The 11,711-nt window shown below is 31.9% G+C and overlaps 1 pseudogene; it reads right to left on the reverse strand.

Annotated features, from left to right (window-relative positions):
- Positions 1-224: 224 nt before the first annotated feature.
- Positions 225-11,711, reverse strand: part of LOC114048085 — a 17,945-nt pseudogene continuing 6,458 nt past the window's right edge.

Raw genomic sequence — 11,711 nt, forward strand, 5'->3', positions numbered from 1 at the left:
AAAATTCCATATTGGTCACTTCAGATGAAAACAGATAACTTCCCAAATTTTAACTAGCTCTTATCCCCTATTATTTAACATAAAAACCATGGGAAATATAGGAATTCAAATAGAAGTAACACAAACATGTCATAAATAATAAACAAAACCTATTTGTGGGACAGTATAAATGATAAATGGTCTACTGTGTAAATATTGGAATGAGGCAGACTAAAGTTGGAAGGCTAATAATTCTCCCCTCCTTTTCCTACCTTCAGTGTCCCATGTCCACAAAGTAAAGTTGTCTCTCAGTAATTGAATTGTTGATGTGCTGTTTTTGTATGATTCTTCACTCAATGTATCAAGTTCAGTAGTGGCTTCATCAAAAGCTGTCTTTTCAAGGGAGCAGGCTTTCTCTGGAGAGTTCAGGATCTCATAGTAGAACATATAAGAGAAGTCCAAGGCCAGATCCAGTCTTATAGGATGCATTGGTTGCACTGGTTGCTGATTTCAAATGCTTCTTGATATGCTTGTGATTGATCCACTGTTCCTTTCTTGTCATCACCACCTCAGACAAATAATGGTAGTAGTCTCCTTCCATTTTCAAATATAAAACTTTGCTTTCTGCTTGTAAAGCATTAAGAATCAAGAACTTTTCCAATACTGACAGTATATCATTGCAGATATCTCTTAGTTTGGTCTCATTTTTCTCTCTGTATCCTCAGGCCATCTGCTGTTTTTTCTCAGCACCTTCTGTTTTTTGCTCCATACTTGAAACAACCCTTCAAGATGACCTTTGGGCCCCTACAACTTTTTTGAAGCAACAGAGAGGATTGTTGTTCAGTGGTTGCTGGGTGGTGGCAGGGGCCAAAATTGCTTAATTTTTCATGAAATATACCCATATTTTTGTAAAACTATTTGCTCTGAACCTTTACCTAATATGACATCTAATTTGTCACCATTAGCTTTTCATTCTCTGTGCCAAAACCCCAGGCATTCCCTAATGTATATGGCAATTTTTTACAACTATTATGACAAGACATTCAGCTCTGTAATTTTAAAGTGGTCCTTTCACTTATACTCTTTTCTTGAAATAAATGTACCATTCTGAAATGGCTCTACCAAGAGCATGGTGAATAAAGTTGTGGCCTATTAGAAAAAAAAAAGATTATTGTTTGTTTTCAGTTTGAAAACAAGCCAAAAATATATTGACCACGGCACAATTTACTCTAGGTCCCAAGCTGTCTGCTCACTTTAGAAAAGACTATTTCACAGAGAAGCTGGGTTAACAAAATATTTTCCCAACTGTTGTTATTCAGTGGTCAGTGGGGAACAAATTCTTTCTGAGCAGTGTAAATCTCAGCATGCCATTGCCCACTTCTCACCTATGTCAGCCTTAAGTGCAGTCCTCAAAAAGAAGAATATGAATCCAAGTTTGCTGAATTTCTGCAATAGACAGTGGCAAATCAAAAGGAGAAAGCACTTATAGGAGTTTTGCCCATTAGTACAAATAGTAAATCTAATACACTATAGAGAAGAACTCCATCAAGGCAGTATTTTAGCCTCTAGGGTAAAAGCATCATTGCATTAAAAACAAAACCAAAAAAACTGTGGAGTACAGGAAACAAAGCTTTAAAAAATAGTGTCAGTGACATGTGAGGGGTTTCCACATTGAACTACCTGCAGAGAATGCTTTTCTTTCTTTTTCGAAAAAAAACATGCAGATGGTATGGTGAAATTTAAAAACAACAACAACAACAACAACAAAAATCCCTCCAAACAGTTAAAATATGCTTTTTAGGCTTTCAACACTCTTAAAAATGTTGACCTTTAGGATGCATAATTGTTCAATCATTCAGTCATATCTGACTCTACATCACCGCATGGAGAAAGTACATAGTATTACATTTTCCCTCATAAACTTTAGCTTGTACTTATTTTTTCATGTTTCATATATCTTTCTAAGGATGAGAAGTATTCATGACTATGTTAACTGTTAACAGGATTGGTATTTTATCTAAAAAATACAACTTGGTTTATACTTTCAGTTATCTGGAATGATATCCAGAAATGAAATTGCAGTTTGTTTCATGGTGCTATCACTCAGTAACTAATGAGAGAGAACTACTTAAAAAGAAAAATAGATGATCAGAAGACAACAAAGACAATGTCCATTATGGATCACCTTCATTGTAGCCTAATTATAAAGTCAAAGAGGAGATCAGATAATAGTAGAACTGATCAACAGGAATGTTTTCATTTATATCATGTCTTCTGAATTTCCACGTAGCAACTTCATTCTAATGTTCTAAATATTTAAATTTATATTATTTAAAGTGATGTTAGTAGGAAGTTATACCTTAATACAAATATGACATTTTTTCTCTAATCTTCATTTAGAATTCAAAAAGTAGCATTCCTTCTGCTTTTGAGACTCCTCTAACATTGAGAGTACAGAAAAGTCATCTACTTGACAGAAACTTGAGAAAATTCTTGGTAATGAAATGTCACATAAGTCTCCAGGAAAGGAATCACATTTTCCTTAATGAAGGCTATTGGAGGAAGTAGTAAAAAACCCCCAAAAATTATCTTTGATATGATAGGATTAATATATTTAATTCTTCCTTATAGAAGGAAAGGTTTCCACATCTTAAATCCTTTTTATCCCAATATGTATTTTGTTAATCCGCAATAATCAAAAATTTGCTACATAACATATGATCTACAAATTAATTGGCAAAGCCCAGAATCACAGTAGTAGGGAAGCATTTATGTGATATTTTTATGATATGATTAAAAAAAAGTCTATGCCATAGAAAAGCTAAAGAAAGAAAGAAGGTAGAGGCCTTGGCTCAGTCTATAATGACCTCCTTCTTGGGCCTTCTGTGGATATTTGGGAATTGGTCAGTGCTAAGTGTAAACTTTCAAAAAGCTCAACTGAGAGTGAGTCCAGCCTTTCTCCTCTTACTCATGAGTTAAATACTTTACAGGCCCCTTGCCTATGCTTTAGCATCTGATTTTTTCTCCTCTATTTAGCTATAATGATGCCATTTACTTGGGGCATTTATTCTGACCAATAACTAGTGACCCGTTCTTTGTTCCTTGATTTCCTCAACAAGGGATTTGGATCACTGTTAAGGGAGACTTACAACTCTTAGAGGTCATTCTGTAACAGTATTTCTGGATTCAATCTAATAGGCTCCCAGAAGAAGCTCATTATAGCACTGTTTCACCTATAATAAAGCCCCACAGCAGGAATCCTGAGAATAGAAAGTCTCTGAATCATTGATGTAATAAAGCCCAACATAGGATGTCTAGTTTATAATGTTATTAAGGTTATCATTGTATTGGCTTTGGTTAAAAATATTTTAAGACTTAAAGAACAAAGAGTAACTATTATGAAAGTTTTAAGTAAGGTTGTCATTAATATAATTGAGTATACAAAGCCAAATGGACCAATGAAATAGATTCTTTAAATGAGGATTTTAAAATTTGTATTTCATATATCATTCAGTCTGTATTGGTAAATACTAATATATAGTATTTTCTTTATTTTAACTGTGCATGTCTTTCTGTTTCAAGTGTTTTTCTTATAAACAATTTAATTTTGGATTCTGGTTTCTAATCTACTGTTCTATCTGCTTCATTCTCTTATCCCCTTCCCCTCCTATTTTCATGCTGGGTAAGAAAAATGTTTATAACAAACTGAGTTTGTATATCAATTCTTCCATTTTGAACTAATTCATATGAAAGTAAGGTTCAAGTGTTGCTGGCTCCCTCACTCCCATTTTCCTCTCTGCTGTTAAAGCTCTTTTTTGCATGCCTTTTTTACATGAGATAATTTCCCTCTATTTCTTGACTTTGAAATTTATGTTAAAAGTGACTTCTATTCTGGGAGCAGGGGAATGGGGGGAAAGGGATTGTACCAAGGTTCAGGCTTATTATTGTTGTTGTTTTCAGAGATAGTTCTGGGGAGATGGAATTTTTTGATGCTTGCAGGGTGGTGTGAATCAGGGATAAGTGTGGTCAATGCTCTCCTGGTCTGTGCTCTGGTCCTTACCCAGGAAGGGCCTTTGATCCCTTGTGGCCACAAATACTACTGCTCCTCAGGATCTTTTTTTCCCTTGTGATGAAAAATAATACTTTCTGCCTTGGGAATGTGATTTGGCAATGGGTATGGGGAATGAAATTGCCAAACAGTTCACTTTCCTGGGACTATTGCTAGCACGAAAGTCCCCTGTTATCTTTTTCTGATCATTTGCCAGATCCCCTTATTTTCTCTGAGCTTAGAGCTATTGAAGTTGCTGCTACAACTGTTGCCGCTTCCAAGACCCATGGTTGGTATTACGACCGTGTATTCTCTGGGCCAGCCCCCACTCCAGTGTCACAGATCTTTCTTCCTAACTGCTTAAGTTGTCTTGGGCTGGAAAAAATGCTTCATTCCAACTTTTTATTGGTGCAGTCACTTCAGAATTTTATTAGAGACATTATTTTAAAATTGTTTGCAGGGAAATGTCGGGGGAACTATATTGCTTCCTCTCCTCTTCCATCTTCAGTAACTAGTATTTCTAGAAGTAAAAATTAGGTATAGTTACCCTTTCACATTATAGGGTTTAAGGGCATGGCACCCTATGCTCTGGAAAATCCTCATAAAGTGTTTTAGCCCTGTCTTCATATCAGAGAAGAATTCTGATTATTTTTATTTTTCTTTTATGGGGTACTTACAGTTCCTTATTGTGAATTTAAGGTTAAGTATTTGGTCATATTTATTGTACTAAAAGATAAAATATGTTAATATTATTCAATACTATACATATATTTTATGTATTTCTCAGGTTCTAAATTTTTTTTTGTGTCACCTGCTGGCCATTGTGTGTCATCTGCGGTTGCTGTAAAACTCTGAAATATCCCTATTTAATTTCTTATGCCAATGCACAATATACTAAAATGGCGATGGGGAAAGTTGTGATGAGGAAATGATAACTGTAATTGTTTTCTGAGGATTTATGTGAATTTTAAACCCATATACAGGGCAGTCCAACATAAAGCTGACCTTATAATCATCATATTGCAAAAATGTACTTATCTCTCAGAGTTGTAAGTAAAGCCTTTTTAAGATATTGTATTTTAATCTTTATTTTTAGTAATTTAAAAAACAAAATTATCTTATTTCACTTTTGGGAAAGATATTTTGCATGATGACTTAATACAAGAAAATTTTAAAATTCATTTACTTATGTTTTGGAAGAACCAGGTCATTGTAAGCTGTGCTATATGCTCAGTAAAATTTATAGGAATTTTTATTTGCCAGAATTGTTAATGTGCTTATTACAAAATTAAATGTATTCCTGATTAAAAAAAATAAGAACAAGCTGATAAACCTTACAAGTAGCCTTTTAAGTGAAATGTTTTTTTTTTAAATTAAAGCTCACTAGATTTCAAATTATATTAACTTATTGGTGTCTTAGCAATATGTGTGTATGTGTCTGTAATTTTACTTGATAAATAATATGTAATGATAGCTTTCAAAATTCACATTCAACTCCTTTTGATTATAAAATTTTAAAGGTCAATACTAATTTGCTCAGTCCATCATTTATCATTAGTGATGTTTGTCAAAATGAAGTGCAGGAAATAAATACTTAAAATTTATTTTCAGGTTATTAGATAAAACATTAATTATTTTCAGCAATTAGGATACCCTAATTGGAGCAACTAATATTAATTCATCTAACAAAGTTCACTAGTGTTTGAGACACTCATCAAGGTAATTAGCAAATTCCCTTCATTCATTAACATTTCAAAACGCATTAAAATGCAAATAGTAAAAAAATGTGCATTAGAGGGTATTTATTGACATCCTTCATTGTAAGTAGTTTAATCTTCATTAATTAGAAAAATACAATAAATATTTATATATGGGGAAACAAGTAATTTTTGATGTGATTTTAAGAATAATGTAATTGATTATTCACAGTTATATTTTACATCCATATTACTATAAAATATAATGAGCATGTTGTAATTTATCTCCAAAAATAGTACATACCTATTGGAATCATGGATAGAAGTAAGGTTTTCATAGCTTCTTCTCCCAATCATACAAACACAGTAATTTTATTCTGGATAAATAGGATGAAATTCCTGCTTACCTCTTCAAGTGTACCAAAATAATAAGTCCTTATCACAGAAAATAAAAGAAATTTACACATATGTATGTTTAACAATCAACCAAAGGATCTTTATTCAACATCTTTGTGTAAGACACTGTGTGTTATGTGACAGAAGAACACATCAGACACATTACAACATGGAAGAGAAGACATTAAACATGCAAAAATTTTTAATAATATATTCCAGTAACAGTTGTCAAAAAACCTATGATTATCAGTTCTTATAATGAGGGAGGAAAATTCCATCATCCAATCAAAAAACATTTTAAAAGTTATATATAAATTCAGATAGTCAAGAATATATTTCTATTTCAGATGTATACATATTTAAATATCATACACTTTAAATATACTGAGTATTTTTTAAAAAGAAGTATTAATGCATTAGAAAAATATTTAGAAGCTCTTTCTCAGAAATAATATAGAGATGACATAATATTAACATTGATTCACTTAAATTTCATTTATTTACTTGGGCTATTTCCTTCACTGTTAAATGTTTTTAGAAAGCATTTACTTTTGGTTAAAAAAAAAGGTTATCTTTCTTTAAAACTATGTCCTTTCCAGAAGCCCATGGACTTTAGAAAGACAAAAGAATGGATTAATAGAGAAAACAAAAAAAAGAAGGAGATTATAGGAGCAAAGGGGAGAGAGGTTCCATTCTTTTTTCATTTCATGTAAATCTGCAAGTGAATTCTCTCTTCATTCTTTTTGTAAAACTAGGGAGAAGTAAGCTTTTTCTACACAGACTGCTCAGAGAAGTGTGCTTGATGTTTAGATCATAAACACCAGTCATTGCTTTATAAGCTTGAAAACTCAGTAGGAATTTCCCATTTACAAGCTAGTTTAGGGAAATAATTGTTTATTTTCCATTAAAATTCCAAAGATCATTATTTGCTTAGAAGATTTCACATGTATCTCTTATTAAATTGAGGGTTGTTCCTTTGGGAAGAAAGAGATGAGGCTTGACTTTGTGACAAACATTAAAAAGTTATAATCAGAAAGATACCAAGATGCCATTTATATAGCAAAGTCCAAGTTAATTTGAGATATGGGTGAGTTTGCAATAAAGTTCTCATCAACTTCTTATTTTCAACAAATGTTCTGCAGTTAATTTTTGCTGATTTTGTTTTTGTGGCTTTTTCACTGAGAAAATAGGGGAAATGGTCTAAAATGATAGCCACTAATTCATTTCTATTCATTCTCATCTATTCCCATTTTTTTCTTATGCATCATTTCCTGTGAACTAATTCCACAACCTGACTCAGCTGCCATCTGCGTTGATCAATTTAGCCAGGAATAAAGAAGTATATTCCTCCTAATCAAATGTCAGATATGCTAAATTCTCTGTTCATGTTTGTTGGCCTTGAAAGACATGGCTTCTTAACCAAAAATGTACAGAATAAAATTGATGGAGTCTTTAGCACAATAATGACTACTGCATAATGAAAATTGACTATGAAGGTCTAAACAAGTATGGATATGAAAGAGATATTGTGATTTATATTTTGTGTTTTAATGAGATTCATTCCATCCATTTTACTACTTACATAAAAGCCTATGTGGCTTTGATTAAAAATAGAGAGGGAGGAACAGTGGAAGCAATGTTACTTTTGTGAAACTAAAAAAAAATAAAACAAAAATAAAAACAAAAACCTTAGTCATTTGAAAGTTTGCACAACCATCTCATAGTACCACAGAATGTCACCTGATATCATTATTATCTAATATTTACTTGCTGTAATAGTTGGCTAATTAACAAGAATGTACAAAACATAGATTTCTAGTCTGGAATGATAGACACTTGTCAAATGCACTATTTACAAATGCATACTTTCATTTCATCACCACAATATTCCTATTACAGAGTCATAAGAAGTATCTTTATCCACATTTTAAAGTATTCAGGAAATTAATGTGATATGTCCACAGTCATAAGGCTAAGACATGGGAGAGTCAGCATAAAGATCCAGATAATACTCTGCTCCCAGTTTAGCACTGCATTTCTACATTATGCAGTCATCTCTCCACTTGTGGTAATCAAATTGAATCTATGAGAAGCTCTCTGAGCTCATTTGGAGGAAAGGTATCATAAGATTTAAGAATAAATTGCTTAATATTATTAAGTACTGAATAGAATAACTATTTTTGCAGTGAATCTAGAGTAATCTCTGACTTACATTTTATGTATTTTATGCTTTTTGCAAAATTGTTTTTATGAGAACACCACAGTGACTTCCTGCTACAACTACTGTCTATGATATCTAATGTTACATGTGTAGGGAAAGGACTGCATGTCTTTGTCTTCCAAAAGTCTTATCTAAAATTTTTGTTTGTTACAATTTTCTTCTTTTTTTTCCTTTTGTTAAGCCTTAAAAGCAAAAAAAAATCAACCAGAAAGAAATTGAATTTGTAAAATCAGAAAATAAAATTGCAGAGAAGAAAGGGAACTCAGACATTATCTATTCAAACTCTTACCCATAGAATGAAATCTGCCTATAATTTTCAAATATAGGACTATTCAGCCTTTGCTTGAAGACTTCCAATGGCAGAGAACTCAGGACCCCCAGGGAGCCACATTCTAATTTTAATTGAATTCAATTCAGTTGAAGGCACCACCCATTTATTAAATATTCTAGGTGCAGGCTTTTCTCCTAATAATAAAGAAGGAAAAAAAAACAATAAATTATGCATAGCTTGTGCCATGAAGGATGGTACAGGAGTTAAGTGTTTGAGAAAAGCACAAATTACTGTGGAAATTATGAAGAACAAAGGTCATTTCCTGTAAGAGTTAAAATAAATCATATTAAAGAATCAACCTATTAATCTTTGAGCAAGCTGGCCATGAATATATGAAACTGTGAGGTTATTTCAAATAAATAATTAATTTTCATTCTGTTCTTGTCTTTTAGGGCCACTTGGTGGTGCAGTAGATAGAACACTAGGCCTGAAGTCAGGAAGACTCATTTGGCCTCGGACACTTATTTGCTATGTGACCCTGGGCAAGTCAATTAACCCTGTTTGTCTTAGGTCCTCATCTCTAAAACGAATTTGAGAAGGGAAATGGCAAACCAATCCAGTACCTTTACCAAGAAAACCTCAAATTTTGTCATGAAGAGTTGGACGTGACTGAAATGATTGAACAACAACTTATTAGATAATGAATGTAAATATGACAAATTGTTAAATACATAACTTGGAACTCATACTGGCTCTCCTTGTGAATGACAACAAAGATTTCATCTATCTTATGTTTTAAGATTCATAGACATTTCCATGTGTCCTTCAACTTTAGAAACAAATGAAAGCTAGGAGTTTGGCTTTGTAAATATATACATATATATATACATATATATACATATATACATATATATAATATATATACACAGTACATATATATACACACATACACACATATATACATACATGCACACATAATATATATACACACATATACACACATACATAGTTTACGTGTGTGTATATACATATATATATACACACATAGATACATATATAGATACATATATCCATTAACATTAGGATAATATAATTCCTGCCCAATAGATGAAAGAGAATACTATTTGCCTTATTTTACTCTTTTTAAAAAAGTATCCCACGAGAGCATCAGAAAGCTGTTTAGATTTTATTTACTGACTTGAGAAAGATTTTGTGTGTGGACATGGGGAGAAGCATTGTAACATAGTGGTTAGAATGCAAAATTGAGGGAAAGAAAATATAGGTTCAGATCCTGCTCTTAACACTTATTAAGTATGTGTCCATGAGTGAGTTAATATCTCTGAGTCTTACTTTTCTCATCTGTAAAAATAATGAAAGAGTTGAAGTTGATATTCTCTAAACTTCTCTTCCAAAATCAATCAATTGAAGAATGGCCAAATAAGTTGTAATACTGGAATGTGATGTACTGGTATACTATAGAACTATAAAAAAAAATACATGATTTTAAAAAGACATAGAAAAATTTGTATAAAATGATGCAGAGGAAAGTAAGCAGAACTAGAATAATAATTTATACTGAAACATAAATATTATAAAAATCAATAATTTTGAGAATATGTTAAAGCAATGGAGAATGAATAGAACTGGAAGGACAATTTATACAATAACAACAACACTGTAAAAACCAATTGGAAAAATGTAAGAACTGTAATCAATGCAGTGCCTATTCATAATCCCAGAGGACTGTTAAAGAAGCATGCTAGGTAGTTAGCCATTATGGAGAAGTGATGGATTTTGGGTACAGAATGATAAATACACATGTGTGCTTATGTGTTTGTGCAGGTAAGTATGCATATACGCATATGTACATACACACATGTATAATCAGACTAATGAAGGACAGATACAGAGAGGGAGAGAAAGAAACAGAGACAGAAAGACAGAGAGAGAGAGAGAGAGACAGAAAGACAAAGAGACAGAGAGACACAGAGACAGACAGAAATTTAGGGATTTTTTTTTTTTGCTTAACTATAATCAGTAGACATTAGCAAATATGTTTACTAGAAATTAGGTTGTAAAAATCGCATGTAATGTTCTGGAGGAGAAAATATATTTATGTTAATTTAAAAAATAGAAGATGAGGTATTACTACAGATATGAAATACTGCATGCACTTTCAAAGATGGTAACTATATTATCCTTTTCACTTTAAAAAAAATTGTTATAGATTTCTTATGAAATGGGTTTAATTTATAAATCTTTGTAATGCAAAATAAAAACATTCAAAAAAGCAAAAATGTAAATGTATCCAATAATTTATGAGTCTATTGACAGGATGATATTCATTCATATGCATTTATTTTTAAAAAAATTTACTCCACTCGTATCAGGTTTTAGGACTTGAATTAGCAGGCAGGAGTTCAACACAGACAAGATGAAGGTAAATCTTATAGAAAAAAGATTTTTATTGCTAGAAATGCCTGACATAGCTTTAAAAATCTAAAACACTTTCATCACAAAGATGTACATTTTTTTTGATCTTTGAAGATTTTTAATCATAATGGGTAACAACTAAACACTTTAACTTTTAATTGATATTTATTTGAATATTCTAACTCACAAATGTGAATTTCAATTTTTCACATTAATTAGTATAGCATAATAAGTTTTCCAAAGTTTCTTTTGCTCAGAACAGTCTGAAAGTTAAATAGTACAAATACTACAGTCATTTTGCAGGTGAGCAACTAAGGATCAGAAACAGTATGCTATTTGCCAAAAGTCACATGACTAATGAATATTGGAGAGAGGTTTTGAACTTGTCTTTGCAAACCTTCAAAGTTCATATAAATGTTGCCGATTATATTTAGTAGTTATCTCAATGTAGTACACTGTACTACACTGGTTATCTTGCCATATCATAATATTAAAAAATTCATTGTATTCTCCTTTTTCCTCTGTAGAAAAGTCCAATTGTTAGTAATATTATTGTTTTTGTTAACATTATTATGCATTTTGTGGGAAGGGCTGTAGAGGAAATTCTCTCTCTCTCTCTCTCTCTGTTTTTCCAATTATACAATGCCCACAATTTAACTCCCTCCT

This window comes from Vombatus ursinus, unplaced genomic scaffold (assembly GCF_900497805.2).
Source record: "Vombatus ursinus unplaced genomic scaffold, bare-nosed wombat genome assembly UNPS02014791.1, whole genome shotgun sequence".
Lineage (NCBI taxonomy): Eukaryota > Metazoa > Chordata > Mammalia > Diprotodontia > Vombatidae > Vombatus > Vombatus ursinus.